The sequence below is a fragment of the Lagopus leucura genome, unplaced genomic scaffold (assembly GCF_019238085.1).
Source record: "Lagopus leucura isolate 7727_CA_CO unplaced genomic scaffold, USGS_WTPT01 Super-Scaffold_100009, whole genome shotgun sequence".
Lineage (NCBI taxonomy): Eukaryota > Metazoa > Chordata > Aves > Galliformes > Phasianidae > Lagopus > Lagopus leucura.
Window position 1 is genome coordinate 2,381,899 of NW_024962266.1, and position 16,631 is coordinate 2,398,529.

Sequence of the window (16,631 nt, forward strand, 5' to 3'; positions counted from 1 at the left end):
GCAGCACAGCTGGCATGACTCTTCTCTCCACCTTATGAAAAAGGTAGAGGAAAAGCACAGATGCTTGGATCAGTTCGTGCTTGAGGCACGCAGCAGCAAGCTTCCCAAAAATAAAACAGTCACTTTTCATCATGTTTCTAGGACAAGTTGAACAAACCATGTCAACTAGCAAGTCTTACTTCAGGGAAACCTGCCTTCTCGTTGGGAGAATGCAAAAATAATCAGGCCAAAGTTTGCACATGCTTCTGTAAGCACTGGTAACATCAGTCTTTTAATAGGAAGTGTCTTACTTATACCCATCTATTATATAGCATGGGTTTGGGCATTAGAAATCCCCACCCGCATCTCCAAAGGGATATAAATTTGCCAAAACCTAAAGCTGACAACCTGCCCTAAAACCTGAGCGGCAAACTTTTGGGGATGAGGCACGTGAAGAAAGCAGCAGGCTGAGTGAGCAGCAGGCATACTTCAATGCCTAAATAAATGATTAACGGACCAGAGTGCCAGGCAGCAAGCAACTCCATCAAACCTAGGTGTTGTGAGCTAGCAGTGCACGTACCAACAGCAGAGAAGCACAGCAGGGGCCTGCAGGGGGTGACCATCAACCTGAGCTCAGGAAAGGGAGCGAGAAGATTGGGCCACGATCAACTGCTGCATCACACACACAGAGATGGACAGAACAGTCAGCACTGTGAAGTCTGAAGCGATGATATTATTCACAAGCTCCTACTACAGGCAAAATATTTTCCTTAAAATATTGAGCATAGGTACAACATATTGGCATTGTTTTCTCATACTGAGTAGTCACTCAGTGGGGATAGGAATAGATAGATATGATTCCATGTTCAAAGGGAAAAAAACAGCTAACTACTTAAACTGTCATCAAAAGAAAAAGGAGGACATGCCAGTGACTACAAGCCCTACAGCTTCCAAGGCACAGACAGGGACTGCTGGAAACACCCACAAGCAGAACTACCCAATTTATTGAGGAAAAAAACCCATCTCTGATTAACGTCAGTGGCCACTGAGCTAAGTTGCTTAAATGCTCACAACTACCTGAATCCCCGCTGAAATGCTGACATTTATACATGCAACCCTCTTGGTACCTGATGAGAAACACTAACTTCTGTTTGCATCTCCCTCTGGCATTTACAAAGGCTTCATCTTTCATGTTCATGTGGAACTTCCTTAATTTTCTGGATCAAGCTAAGCTGTAACACTTTTACGAGCTCCTCACAAATCTCTTCGAGCAGGGATCTGACATGGGAAATGCAGAACAAGCCCTGAAAGCAATGGGATGAGTCAGTGTTAAGCCCTTTCCCAGCCATTTATGCTAACTGTAATGAGACTTTTAGCAACCAAAGGGGTGCCAAGCCAGGGGAGAAGGTGCTACCCAGCATCTTGGCCAGCTGGGACGTTGCTAGTGGGTGAAACAGATTAGAAATGAGTCTGACACGTAACACCACGTATAGGACTACAGCCATTATGTCATACATACTAAATATAGCAATTACATTCAATTAAGTATTTCACAAAGACTTGGTGAGACATAAGGTCGTGCGCTGCATCAATCATGTTACTACTTGGAGGGCAAGAGCTACGTATAGATTTTTTTGACCAGCTGATGGTAACATCTATCCTCTGTAGATAACATATATTGGAGATGTCCAGAAGTGTGTTCAGAAGTCAAGAATCCTGTGGTATTTATGAGATTGTTCTGGCTCTGAAGTTACTGTCAGGATAGAAGCAAAGCAAATGCAAAAGAATGGATGTTTAAGTAACAGACAGACCCAGAAGTACACCATTGGAGGATGGTTATTAATGGCTTTAAAATAATACGAAAATTACGTTAAAGACAGGTTGGGGAAATAGGCCTTTGATGCGTTCCCTACAGGTAACACCTCTGGTATTTGCTAAAACTGCTCACCAGTTTTGCTTGATCAGGTAGGGGTGCATCTGCTATTGATGCACTTTGAGATACGTTGGTCTGAATGATCAGAAACCCATCCAGAGCAATCCTGAGGTGTTAATTAGGTCCTTCCTGACCTCAATCAAATCTGACAGTCGACAAGACATTGAAAGCTGCATGAAGCTCAGGATAAAGGAAATTACACAGAGTTCTGTGTATATGTACCTCGCTCCATCATGCTCATCAGCTGTACCTTTTTCTTTTTCCTAAACACAGTTTTATATCAAAATGGACAGAAGTGAAACATCTTCATGCTTCTTTCATGTGCAAAATTAAACGTCAAGAAATGAATGTGGTTAAAATTTTAGGACACTGACCCTCAGAGCTAGGTATATGTACAAAGAGCAATAAATCTGCATGCTTCTCTCATACGTATTAATAAATATATATTTAAAAAAATATAGAAAACTACTGTCTTGTGCCCTGTCCCTGGAGGCGTTCAAGGCCAGGTTGGATGGGGCCCAGCCCTGCCTGGGCTGGTATTAAATGTGGAGGTTGGTGGCCCTGCCTGTGGCAGGGGGGTTGATGATTCATGGTCCTTGGGGTTCCTTCCAACCCTGGCCATTCTGTGATTCTGTGATTATATAAAAAGAGTTGCTGAAGAAATTCAAATGGGAAAGCAATGTGCTTTCAGTGCTGCTGTCACAGCAAATGCAGCACTGAAGCAAAGCAGTCTCATTGAATCATAAGAAAAATAATATGAATGAACCACAGATTAAAACTAGAAATATTATCAAGCGTAACGTCCACCATAAAAACCATCACACGATAGAAACCAGAAAGCAGTGCCATCCCTCACACAAAGCTCCTTGGAAGGGTGATGAAAAAGGATTTTTAAGTTGAATACTCTGCAAAAATTCTCAGTAGGCAAATCTTATGAATGAAGATCTCCATCTGGAAGCAGATAGTTCTGCACAAACATGTCACCCAGTTGCCATGGAAATGTGACAAAGAAAAACAGCACCCATTAATAACAATTTCAGTGATAAATGAGCATATCAACTTATAACATTGAAACAATTAGAAGAGGGGGAAGGAGGGAGAGAAAAAAAAAAAAACAGAAAAAAATCCTTTTGGCTGTTCCTATGAGAAACATTTCCTTGGTACTTCCAGACATCGCTGCAAGTGCCATTACCACAGCAACACTGGTTGTGATGCTGTTTCTGGCCCTTTTTGAAGCTAAATAAATAAGCACCGCAAGAGCACCAAAGCCAAGCACAAGGCATACACCTCGACCAGTGAGACCTCTGGAGAAACCTCCCATTGATCAGAAGTTCCTCAGGTCCACCAGCGCTGGGCAATCCATCACCCTGCTGATCGTGCTGCCTGCGCCGACACAAACCAAATGAAAAACAGCTTTGGAAGGGTGCCAACCAAGTTTGCTCAAAGGTCTGTCGGAAAATGTTCATCCAGGTTTCTGAAATGAAGTTACTTGCACCTGAACCCAAGGTGCAACAAGGCGCTGCTGCAGGCTGAGGTACTGAGCACAGCACAAGTGCACAAAGAACATGCCAATTTTGCCAACAGAATAGTAATCACCAGACAGAAAAGCTGTTTAAAAATCTGCATGTATTACACAGATTCCAGCATGTTTGAAAAGATCACCCTGAAAGGCTTTCCTCTTCCTACACCACCCTAAGCTGGCCTGGAGAAACGTGCCTGCTGCAAAAGATGTATGAGACTGCTAGGATTCATTTCTGGAGGGGTGGAAAGCGACCAAGACAAACTAACAGAAAGTCAGATCTGGAAGGACCTGGCCCTGAAGGCAGGCAGGACAGCAGCAAGTCTTTGTGACCTTTTTTTGAGCAGTTCCTTCTACAGCCCTGTAATATATCTAACGCTTTAGGGAACAGCAGCTCCCTCAAGGGTGATGCCTGCTTGAAAATGAACAGGGAAATTTTAGCAAATTCCCTCCTACTTCACCAGACTACCCCTTTCCAGGCCCAGCTTATGACAGCTTCCAGCACCATTCTTCCTGGGCTGATGAGTTTGACAAAAGCACGGTTCTGTTAACTTGAGCAGACTTTATCTTGATTTTTTGCTTCTGTAAAAGCACAAAAAAAAAACCTCACATACCTCATCCTTTATTACAACACAGCCACTAGTTTCCAGTGATGCAAACAGCTCGCAGCTCTTGCTCCTTTTGGTATCCCTGTCTTCTGACACAGAACAGCAGGGCTGAGCTATGCCTGGAGGAGGACACTGCGTTCTGCCAGCTGCAGTGCTGGTGCTGAGTGCCTCAGCATATGGATCTTGGGTTTTGCTTTTATCCCCTCTCTAACGGGGACAGCTGATTATGAAGCTGTAATTTAACTCCCTTGTTTCCACTGGGCCAGTTTTCAAATCCAATAGACAGCTTGCAACTGCTGTATGCCCACCTTGGGCGCTCAACTCATCACTTGGTTTCTTCATAACTAAAAAGCTCCTCCGGTTAGTTTGTATTTGGTCTATCATGCAGTCCAAGTACTATAAACACCAACAGTGTTATGCATCATTTTCTATCACATTATGCATATAGCATCATGTTAAGTAACTTTCCATCAAAGGCACTGGCCTGCTGCAGTGCCTTATGCCTGCTAGGTCTCTGACAGAGGTAGGGCAGACGAGAACTCAACAGGGAAAGTAATTTTTAAATTAACTGTGGCAGGGAGAGAATCAGACATCTTAACATCTTCCTTGATCCCAAGGAGGAAAGAAAGGCTCTGTTGTGCTCTGGCTCACTCAGGCTCACAGATAAAAGGGTAGAGATGCTCCTGAGGAGATCCACCAGGGATACAACCAATGTCCAGCAGCCAGATTTCTGCATCTTTTTAATAATTCGTACGATAAATTCATTCTAGAAAGTTAAACTGCACAAATGACCAACAGCACAACTTGTCCAGTTACCAAACAAACCATCTTTCATTACACAATATCCAGACTTTTTAAAGACCCATTTGTGTTCTAGACCTGAGGAAGCTCTATACATAAGCTGGTATTGAAAAAACAGTCACAGTATAATTAAAGAATTTTGTGCACTTGTGCATAACTAAGCAACCAAAACATAGTTAAGATGTGCATGTGTAACAGACTTTCAGCTATGCAATTTTTGTATAGTTTAAATGTAAAACTCAAACATATATATAAATATTTTCATGTAATTCATTTGTAAGTTGGATGCAAGCTTATTCCAAGGAAACCATTTCTCAAGTGGAAGAGATTATAACGATGATGATCTGCAGGAAGGATACTCAGTAAATGTAATTATCTAGCCCACTAAAAAGATCAAATTGAGAAATGAAACAGAGAGGAAACAAGCAGCAGAAAGATATTAAAGGCACAGACGGCAGGAAAACAAAGGATTGCTGCCTTGAGAAATACAGCTATTCAGGTGAGATCATCAGACAGGTTTTTGGGTACAGGCTGCAACTTTCTGTTAGGCCATCCCCAAACCACAGCATTGGTGTAGCACAGGAATGACCAGGGAAGGTCTTGGCACAACCCACAGGAACTGAAAATTCAGCAGTCCACCTCCGAACAGTTCGTACATGTAAACCCCAGAAGTGTATTTGGAGGCAAGCAAATGGTGCGACCCTGCCCTAAAGAAAACACTGCACCACTCAAACTGCAACTAGAAGATTCAGGAGCAGAGGAACGGAGAGAAAAAAAGATGAGCAAGGAGCTAACCTTGGAATGCAAGGAACCACAACGCAAGGAAGGCTAAAACTCTCCCTACCCTGTTTCAAACCACAGCCTGATGTACAGAGCACCAAGAAACCCGCATGGCAGTCAGTAGGTTTTCCAGAGCACCTTTCTTCTCCGACAGCTTTCAAAGCCTTTCGTGAACACTGAGCAAAACCTCTCCAAACTCCCAACAGGTGAGCACTGCCTGCCTTCCATAGGTGATAACCGCAGCCTCGGCGATGAAACAACTCAGAGGCTGCAGCAGTTCAGCAACAGGGAAACAGGACTGGGTAACATCTGTATGCCTTACACAAGAAAGCTTCCCAGTCAGGAGCAATCCAATTACAAGCCACAAGCCTTGCAAACTTGTAGTCATGGCCCTTACACCCCTTACAGTGCCTCAACTGCTGAAGACCCCAACTTATAAAATAGAGCACAGGTTTTTGGATGCAAAAGATCCAAAAGTGAATTGAATTATTTTACTTGCAGGCCATCTGAAGAGCTTGAAATTAACCTGTAGCAAAGATCAATATTTGATCTTGGTTATGATGCCCATAGTTCATTTCTTGTCTCTGAAAGATGCCCGCTTCCCTCAGCAGCATCCACGTTGTGAGGCTTCATCTAAAACCCCAAAGCAAACACCTACCACCCATGTGGCACCAAAGCCACTTGGTACAGCATCCAACAGGTGGTGACAATGAAAGGGAGAACCTAAGGGACATTAGCAGGCATGACTTGAAGTACTGGTCCCATTTGCTGCCTGCTTTCTTGCAGCAAAACTGAAGGTGCTGCATGCATGCAATGCACAAACATGCACATGTAGGATATGCTGGAATGCAGAGGATTGGATTGAAAAGCAAAGAAAACAATAAAAAAAGCTAAGGGTTTTTCACACCCCCTTTCTGCTCATATTGTTACATTTATTTAAAAGTGTGAGAAAAGGCAGTTTTTAAATAATAACTAAAAAAAAAATAAACAATGCGTGCCTAGAATGCTTACACTAGTCAAGCACTGTCAGCTGAAACTATCCCAAGATCCTCCAAATTCCTGCAGTTAGAAATTCAATACACAACATTCAAAACACAAGGGGTAAAAACATAGAAGACAGAATTCAGGGCAGAAAAGATCTCAAAAATCATCACGCCCAATTGTTAACCTAGCACTGCCAGGCAGGGCATGCCTAGGGCCACCCAGCAGAAGCCAGGCTGGTTTTATATGCCAGCTGCTCACAGGCAGCGATGTGAACATTTCCCATTTGGAGGTGCAAGTTCAGTGCTGAGAAGGCTCGGACCAAGACACAATGTTGGGTTACATGATTTATTTGAAATAGCCAGGAGGGTTCAGTGCTTTGGAGAAGCATCCAACGGAAAAATGTCTCCTCCTTCAGCACACAGATGAGGTCCAAAGCACACAAGGCAGCTCAAGATTTCAATGGCTTTTAAGAAACCAGTTTCAGAGCAGTTAACCTGTAAACATTTCTCAGGCTGTGTATGCTAGGGTACACAAATATTTATTTAGCACCTTTATTTATTTACCAGTTATTTCTGTTAGTAGATACTCCTACAATAAAATTAAAGTCTGAAATTGCTTACATGTTTCTGCAGCTTCACCAAGGCTGAGACTTACGTGGTGAACTGGAGAATTTTCGCTCAGAGTGGGGTTTTCCTGGCCAAGGTTCAGACTTTAGGTTTTCTTTTCTTTGTGGCCAAGAATTACCAGACTTGGAAAATGACAAAAGGAAGGTTGCTAGAATTGAAAGCACAGTGGCATCTTACCACCACTTTTACTCATTTCTACTTACAGGTAGGTAATGAATACCAAGGATTTTTACCTTTCCAAGATAAAAGTTTAAAAATGGTAAGTCTGATATATAAAACAACTTCTTTCTGCACTAGGGCTGCCAGAAAATACATCCCAGCCTCTTCCTAGCAAATATCAGAGGTGGATGCACGTCCCTATTTATACACTAATGCAATTGTGAAATGCACACACTGTACACTCTGCGTGCATTAAACTTTGGCTTTCGTGGAGCTAAACAGCTCGTGGGATGGGTCCTTTCCAAGAATAAAACTGCATTAACTCCATCCACATATCAGCTGCTTGCAGAGACTCAGGGTGCTCTTGGGGCATCTCATCCACCACTGTATCTCTTTTGTGTGCTGTGACACCAGAGTGCAGATTGCAAGAAGTGAAACTTGCATTAGATTACAAAGCGGGGAAGTTACAACCTGTCTGTGATTCATCCCTCCCCTCAAAATGGTGATAACAACTGCTTCTACACCTTTTGTTCTACTTCTTTCTTGACACAGTAAATCCCTGCCAAAGGTGCACGGTTAGGCGTGGGCCATGCCAATGGCAGTGGTACCCAGGTTATCTGCTCAGAAACACAGGCATGGCTGCAAAGCAGAAAAGAAACAGTAACAGTACCAGAGAAGGTCTGCATAAACAGTGTTTGCTAGAAGGACACTGCAAAACAATTTCCTCACTGAGGAGCTTTCCCACTTCCAAATTATCCACCTACGTTTGCAGATCATCACAAAGCTGTCAGTGATTCTCCTCAAGCGTTTGATGCACCTGAGGCCAAAGGGCTGCACACAAGGAGGGTACCTCACACCATCTGGCTAACAAACATGACTTAAACTACAGGGATTATTTTTTTAAGCTAAGGAACACTGCATCATTTAATTCATCGATACCATTAATCCCAAAAAGCAGCGGCAAAAATTCAGAACTTGTTCTGTTAAATTTAGTACATTGTTCTTTACTCACACGTATGAAATCATCAGCAACATTTAAATGGCAAAGGTCTGCTGTTCATTTGAGAAAGTAAACTCATTTAGGGTCTCATTTTTTTTTTTTTCCAGGACAGAACTGAAATAACAGAAGACAGAACGCCACGTATGCCCCACTTTTCTTTATTGCTCCATCTTTGCTTCCTGCCAGGAGAAGCCATGACGAAGAAGGGGAAGGCTTTATCTGGCAGCTAAGCCGCCTGATGGATATAAATGCATTCCCTTCCAAAAGGGCCACAAAGCAGCGGAGAGCACAGCAGTGCCAAACCACAACCTGCTCATACTGAGCTGCTCCCTAAGAGAGAAAGAGACGTGCTCTGCTTTTGCACATCTCCTGGCTGACCTGCCCTGAGCAGACACTCACTGGTGGATACCAGCAGTTCCGTGTTTTCTTCTCCTTGCCTCCTACTTTGCTTTGAAAGCTTTGATATCTGCCGTGGTATGAAAGAGGCACACCTGCTTTGTGCAATACAAAGATAGATACGAGGTGTGGCATGGCTTCATCCAGACAGGCAACTGCCAGACCTGATCGACTCCAGGGTTCCACCCAAGCAGAAGCTGTTAACCACCGTGTGTGTAGCCTCGCAAGCGGGAGAGACTCCTGAACTCATCCCAAAAGGGAACTGTTCCACCATCTAACCTTGGATTGCACAGGAGGAATGCCTTCAACCACTGCTGGAGACTTCAACAAAATGATCTGCAACATTCTAACACAGCACAACCCAGTAATCTTCCCACAGCCACTCTGCTGTCACTTCCCAGACAGTTCTCATTGCTTCTCTCTGTGTGTACTTGCTGGAGTGGGATGAAAAGCTTGTTTTGCTTCTAACCATGAAGCACACCCAAAGCCCAGAGCTTCTTCCTCACATTGCAACAGCAGTGCCTATGATTACAAAAGAGCTATGAAGACGAGCCTCCTCCATGCACAAAAGATGAAAACACCAAGTCTGAATTCACAGGGAAAACGCTTTCTTCAGACACGCACACTTACCACTAGTGCACCTCTATAAAAAGTCTGATAGCACAGTATGATTTTATTTTGATTTTTTTTTTATAAAGAAAAACTATGTTGTCGCTTCCTTATGGGAATAAAATAGTGAATTATTGACTTGCTAAGGGTGTTGTCCTACTTACACAAATACACCACGAAACCAGATAACCAGGATGATGTTATTATGTTTCCCATTGAAAGATTGTTTTGTTTTATTTTTCTCTCTCACTTCCTGAAACAGTTATGTTTAATACTGGCCCATGTTTACGTAGATAAGAAAGCAGACTGTCAACGAACCAGCTTAGAACAGCACGGAATGAAGATGCTGTTTAAACAATAATTCCATTTAAAAAGACACTGTATCTTATCATGTACTTGGGATCTCTACTCTCACCACAATTCCTTAAAAAGTAATTAAAAAGTGAAGAAAACCAGCATCCAGTATAATTATGGAAGATGCTCATGTATCCGAATGTAGTTCAGCTCCATACAACAACACACTCATCTGCCCATCTCAGTTTTTCAAGCCTTCAAGCAAACCCTGCTTTACAACACGAGCTGCTCAAATCAGGAGCTACGTGGAAACAACTGCTGCTGGAGCTCAGCTGAATGTAAGCAATGAAAAGCTTCTCTTTTGAAAGTCAGGATGATATTTGAAGTCCTGCACCTCTGCTCCATGAGACCAGAGTGTGTGCCCGACCCCAGGCAGCTCCAAATTATGTACCACGTGCAGCAGGTGCCAATGGTGGGACTGGATATATTCATTCCTGTTTGAAAATGTCTGTAAAAGCTTTTGTCTCAAAATATCTGCCATGGTATTAGGGCACAGCATGATGCTGGCTCCCTGCTGTGCAATCACTGGGTGTTGCTAAAACAAGGAAGGCCTGACGTCGCAGAAGCGTGTCGGGACAGACAAACAAACTGGAGCAATTAATAGCTGAGCGTTAATCAGCTGATGAAGAAGGTCGATAAAATAAAAGCTGTCAGGCAGAGAAAGCTCCAGCTTTGCAAGAAGGCTAGTGCAGCAAGACCTCCTGCTCACAGCATGCATACATGGCTCAAATTAAAGAAGTTTTGTTCCTTCAGCTGCTTCTTTCTAGACAGTTTCAGTTCAGTGAGGATGACCACAAGGAAAGACAGCTTGGCCACAAAAAAGAAATTCTCATTCTCAACTTGAGCACTTTTTTCTGACAGCTGAGGAAAGAGCCAACACTGATGAAGACACTTCTGATACATTCTTCTAACTTCTAATCTTATTCTAAAAGCTTCCCAACTTCAGAGCTTCAAATGTGCAGAAGACTGAGCGCAGAACTGCGTGCACAAGAGCTAGATGGAGGAAGGCAGGCTTGGGAAGCTGACCTCTCATTAATTAAGGACATCTGAGCAGTCTGCTGGGCTCGCACATGTTTTGAAGTACCCTGAGCAACACTCTGAGCCTGAAGTCTTGAGTGGGATGATGCTTCTTGGCTTGTCAATCAAGGAAAAAGCCTTCAAAACAAGAGAGATACTGACGTGGATGAGACAGGGCAGGCACGAAGATGGAGACAGACAAAGCAGCAGTTAGCAGCAGTCAGACAAAGCCATAAATACACGAGTGGAAAGACAAATCTGTGATGAGTTTCAAAACCCAAAATCTTTGGGTTCAGTTGAGCTAGGGCAGCTACCAAGCAGCACGTCTGTCTTGGGGTTAAGCTGAACTCTTCCATTTGCTGAGAGAAGGGAGTCCTTCCTGCCAGATTGCCTGCTGCTCTCCTGACACTGCGCATCCACTGCCACCAGACAAGACAGGTCAACACCTGCCATAGTTAAAACTGTGACCTTCCTGCTTCAGTTCCACATGATGGCATTTTCAAGGGGGTTGGGAATGAGCATCCACACAGAAGAAAACTGTTGAAGAAAAAAGGAGTGAGGAAGAGCAGAGCAGACACACAACACGCCGGTCTGCGAGCAATCTGGCATCAGTTCCTGTGGTTCATTACAAATCTCCATGCCATCCATCTCTAAAACAAGGGTGGGATAGCAGTACAAATCAGGAAAATTGTGAAGGCAACTACACAAGAGCTCACGAAGCAATTGAATATTATGCTTATTGTTTTTCAATCTCATTATCATACCTCAAGGCTAAAGATCTCCTTTTCTTGCAATGTCCTCATTGTTATGAGACAAATTTGTTTAAACACTGCTGTGTTTTGCATTCAACTTCGCTTACATTGGTTTAGCAAATGGAGCCGCTGTTAATAACAGAAATCCTATCTGGCAATTGCAGCACTGGTATTACCAACCTGCCAAGAGATTCTTACTACTCCTACATTTGCAAAGCACTCGAGAGCTCCACATAAACATCTGGATTAGACTCTCAGATTACTGAGCACATTCTAAATAGCTTTTTTTTCCAAAACAAATCATATTACCAGTGATTTTCTTACACAAAAATTACATCAATAACCTCATCTCCAAATGAACATACCATGATTTTTTAAAAAGGAGTAAATACAATTAATCTAGCAAAGATGTTACATTATTAAAACATATCCTGCAATCAACAATGCTCAAGGCTCTATCATGGCATTTGGTTCTTCATTGGTATTTACGTTATTACAGATCTTATGTATCACCCTGGAAATCAGCTTTGAAGTTGAAATGATGAATAAATGAAGATTTATTATTGCTATCCTTATTAGAGGGATTTTAAAGTCATTAGAGACCAACAAGGTATAATAATCATATTATATTCAATCTTCTCTAGAACATCTCCTTTGATAGGCCTGCTAACTCAATTATTTAAATATACATTACAGCAAATTGCAGGGTGCCTTCTTCAGTTCGGGATAAGACAAAAAGTTTAATGTTTTGTTTGCAGTTAAGCAGAACTTGCTCTTAGAGAATTCACAGGTACCCTGGTGGGTTTCTTAGTTTTAGATTCAAACTTCCGATGAACACCTGGCTCAGTGCTCCTGCTCATCTGCTCAACTGGAAAAAGAGCATTAAAAGCCAGGGAGGCAATAAGACATTGGAGCATGATTATAACCTGCAGTGACATTTGAAAGTCCAAAAACAATCCTCAGAGAAGTGATGATCTCGCCAATAGTCAGCAGACTTGGCTACAACCAACCACCAGCCATGAAAACAAGAGCAAGCATTCAGAGGCTCTGATGAAGAGCACGAACTGCAAACTGCACTGCAGCACTGAACACCTTGGTGTCATCTACATCCAAGTACAACTGACTAGTGAGGGAAAAAATATCCAGACACTCAATACCTGCAAATTATGTTCTACAGAAGAAATCAAGAAAGCTTTGGAAATGTTAAGTGGTTTTCTAGACAGAATATCTGTTGGGGGCTTGGAGGGAAGTCTACAGAACAAATACAGGCTCACATCAACTGAGCAGCAACAAAGAGACAGAGGAAAGCTGCTCTCAATGGCTCTAGAAAGTCCTACGTGGCTTCTCTGTCTGCTTCTGCCCCAAAAGGAAGAGAGAAAAGTACTGAAGGATTGGGAATGTGTTCAGAGCAAAGGAAGCCAAAACTAACAATGAGATAATGATGCTCTTCTGGCAACATCTACAGTGCAAAGAGAGAACTGTTATCCAAGGCATAGAGGGCAAAGAGCTGCACAGGAGTTACTTATGTCCTTTCCACCCCTCCTTTTCCATTAAGTCCTGCACAAGTTCGAGTTTACCCAAAAAGAGAAGCTTAGAGACATCACCACTTATACAGTTCTGAAACCACCTCAACATCTTCTTCACTTCAGGCAATGAAGGACCTTTCTTGTTTCCACTACACACACAGCAATCCTCCTTAACAGCAAGAATGCATCTGTAACTACAACCAGACAGGTCTCCTCTCCTTCCCCCAGCAGCCACCCTCATTCTAGCTACATCTCTCTTCCATCAGTTACAAGCTGGAATCTAATAACCTCAGGCTATGACTAAACTGTTCCTTCTCTGCCTTCTGAAACTTACACCATTATTCAAACTTGACAGCAAAGATGGCACAGAGCAGCCATGTGCTCTGCATCACTGCAGCTTGGCACCAACAGTTCTTATTGCCCTAATGGAAAACCACTGCAATAGCAGTGGCAGTGATGAGCATCTTGCTCACTCCTCAGCAGGTCCACTAGCAAACTTGGGAGCTACAGTTACAGTGGTGGAGCAAAGTGGGAAAGCTCCTCCTGAGCACCAGAGGAAAAAGAGTTCACAAAGATCACAGGAACATCTGCCTTGTCAGTGCATTTATTTGTGGGAAAGGACACTAGTATGAAAGGTAAAGGCTTTTCAGCTTTGTAGTTCACGCTGTCAACAGTGCATTACAAAAATCCTTAAATGGAAAAAAAAAAACAAAACAACCCTGCAGCCTAAGACAAAGGTAAGAGCAAAACTGCCTAGAACCAAATAAAGTATTTTCATTTCTCTCCTCATTCAAAATGACCTATTTAGTGCAAAAGCAGGATGGAAATTACAGTCCTTACTACTGATTCCTTCTGCAGATGATGCTCAAAGAAGAAAGATGAGTTTCATTCAGATGTTAGTCAAGCAGTAAGGGGCAAAATACCTCAAGCCATGTCTTTCAGATCAGGGCAGGCAACATCTGCATCAAGGTATTTGCTTTAAAACCTGTCACTGCTGATGCAAGTGCTCCAGCTCCAGCTGGACTTACATTGCCTCCATCTGACACAACCCTCACCACCACGAGTACGAAGCTCACACTTGGGACTTCTGCTCAGGTGCTCTAGGACAGATTAGTCCCCAGATGTGAAAACTGCAAATAACACACACTAATTTTTTAGGACCTTATAAACACCATAGCTCTATCAAGCCTACTTGCTTCTTTTACTTTGCTGCCTCCTACCACAAAACTACTCTTCTTACCAAATGCATCTTCTTAATTCCCTCTCTATTACCTTCTTTCTCCATACAAACCATCCAACTTCTGCTCTCCTTGGTCATTCTGCAGCTAAGCTTCAATCTGCCCAGGCTGCAGAGATGCTCTGCTTTGGACCACCGACTGGATAAGACACTTCTGTCCTTTCCCAGCAACAAGAAAGGAAACGTTCAGCAGTTCTTGGCACCTGGCACCGCATGGGGAAATGTATGATGGAAGTGTTGCAGGGCAATCTAACCTTGGTAGACCCTCTGGATCCTTCTGTATCTCTGGGAACTTATTGTGCTAAGATGTGTCAGCCTAGCTGTGATTATCTGCTCAATTCTAGCAAACTACACTCTCTCCTTGCAGGGAGTTGATTATGAGAGCCCTCTGACATGGCACTGAGCAACGCCCTCCTTGATGGCTTGAAGAATAATTGCAGATACGTTGCAAGGAAGTAATTCAGGACTAAAACACAAAAATTTAACCAAAAATGAAGTAGGCAGAATACTCTGAGCATTCAGGCCTCCCCCACCAAACACTGTGATTAGCTACTACCATTTTCAGCACAGAAGAAGGTGGTTAGAAATAGTGTTGTCTCCTGAGAAAGAGCTCTAGGAATTGGCAAGTCCAGAAGATTATTAAGAAGGATGATAAACATGATTTTGAAGTGCGACTTTCTTGCATCATTCTTTATATTAAACATCCTTTTTAGGAGGAACTGTGCAGGGTACCATGCACATGAAGTACATGGCTTCCTGCTTCTAAGCATCACAGCATGCCATACATCATTTACAGGTCCAAAACGGGCAGCAGGAAAGTCAGGCACCTCCAGCTCACCTTTCTCATGCACCCAATTCCTGATTTGGAGGCTGTCCCCCAGAAACAAAGCAGGAACACAGCTTCTGTGCCTATTCTGGTTGCCACTCAACAAGTAATTTAAGTCACAGATACCATGGGTGTATAAACTCCTTGCTAAAAAAGGATTAGTCATTGAACTGGATTATTAACTATCACAAATTGCATACCTAAACTAAGAAAATAGGTAAGTGCAGATTGTATTTCTGGTACCGATAGGTTTCTGTAGAACAGGGAAAGATTAAAAATCCTCAAATGGATCCCAGAACAGCTCAAGGATGATGCTGAAAACAAGCCCAGCTCTGTAAAGTGGTAATCCTTTAGAATCCCTTCAGTCTTCTTCATCTTCTGCCTCCAGATGTTACTTTAGGTTTCCCGTCATTACTGTCAAGATCTTAGGCTTGCAGCATGCATTTTAAAAAAATAATAATAAAGCTGAGACACACAAATTACCCAAACTACTCCCTTGCTAAGTATCAGGTAAAATGTCAACTCAGATTCCTTTCAGAAACTAACAGAGGATTTTGTTCATGCCAGCATCTACAGCCTGTTTTAAATAAAAACAGCAGACTGAACCCACAATCCCCAAACTGGCATCTCTTAGGCTAGAATCAAGGAGGGAAATGTGGGAAAATAACCTGAAGCTTCAGCTTGAAGTTTCCTGAACAACTTGTGTCTCTTCAGATGATAACCCCAGCTGTACTCACTCTGAGATCCACTGCTGGTAGCAAGCCAGCCCCCAGAAACGTTGAAAAAGTAAATTATCACTGCTTCCAAAATTACAAAGAGATATTTTTTGCTGCTGGATGTGTCATTTCCACTTCTACACAAACAATTGCTATAAAAACCATCAGAGAAATTTGGCATACTCAGTAGCAATACACCTATTTTAAAAGCAGTAGCCAGCTACTGTATTCACCGTAAGGACTTTTCAGACAAGTATCTAGGCAGGCTGAGAACTCTCATTCTGAATAAACTTCCAGATAGTTCGTAACATCTGAAGAACTAAATTGTTATTGAGATAGTTATCTAAAAAAACCCACTAAGCTTACATTGACCTGAAGAAAACACCCTGCAGCTGACTATGCATGTCACCTCTATAGCACTTTGCCCTTCCCAGCGCAGAAGTGTCTGTGATAAGGCCCCGATTACAGACCTCTCCCTGCCCCTCCTGCCATTCCCAGCACCACTGACTCCTTCCCAAAGGATATTTCTAGTCTCACTGTACCCTCAAACCCTTAATGCTTCAGGATTTCAGGATAAGTGCACTATTGCTTTACAGGACAAGAGTACTAAGGAATTGTCTTTCTTCCTAAACGTTTGTTTTTTCTTCAATTATTTTTAATAAAGGAGTTTTCTGGCATCTAATGGCAAAACTATGCACAGATACCAGAAAATGAGTATGAAAAGAAGGGCAGTCTTTGAACTATCCTAGGATGCAAGGAATTAAAGGCAGTGCAGTACTGAACACCAGTCAGAAGGTCAATCTCCCACT

At 42.7% G+C, this 16,631-nt stretch overlaps 1 protein-coding gene across 3 annotated transcripts in view; it reads right to left on the minus strand.

The window, feature by feature from the left end:
- CUNH1orf21 (chromosome unknown C1orf21 homolog) overlaps window positions 1-16,631 on the minus strand; it is an 89,037-nt gene that overhangs the window by 36,644 nt on the left and 35,762 nt on the right. The gene's annotated exons all lie outside the window — the stretch shown is intronic.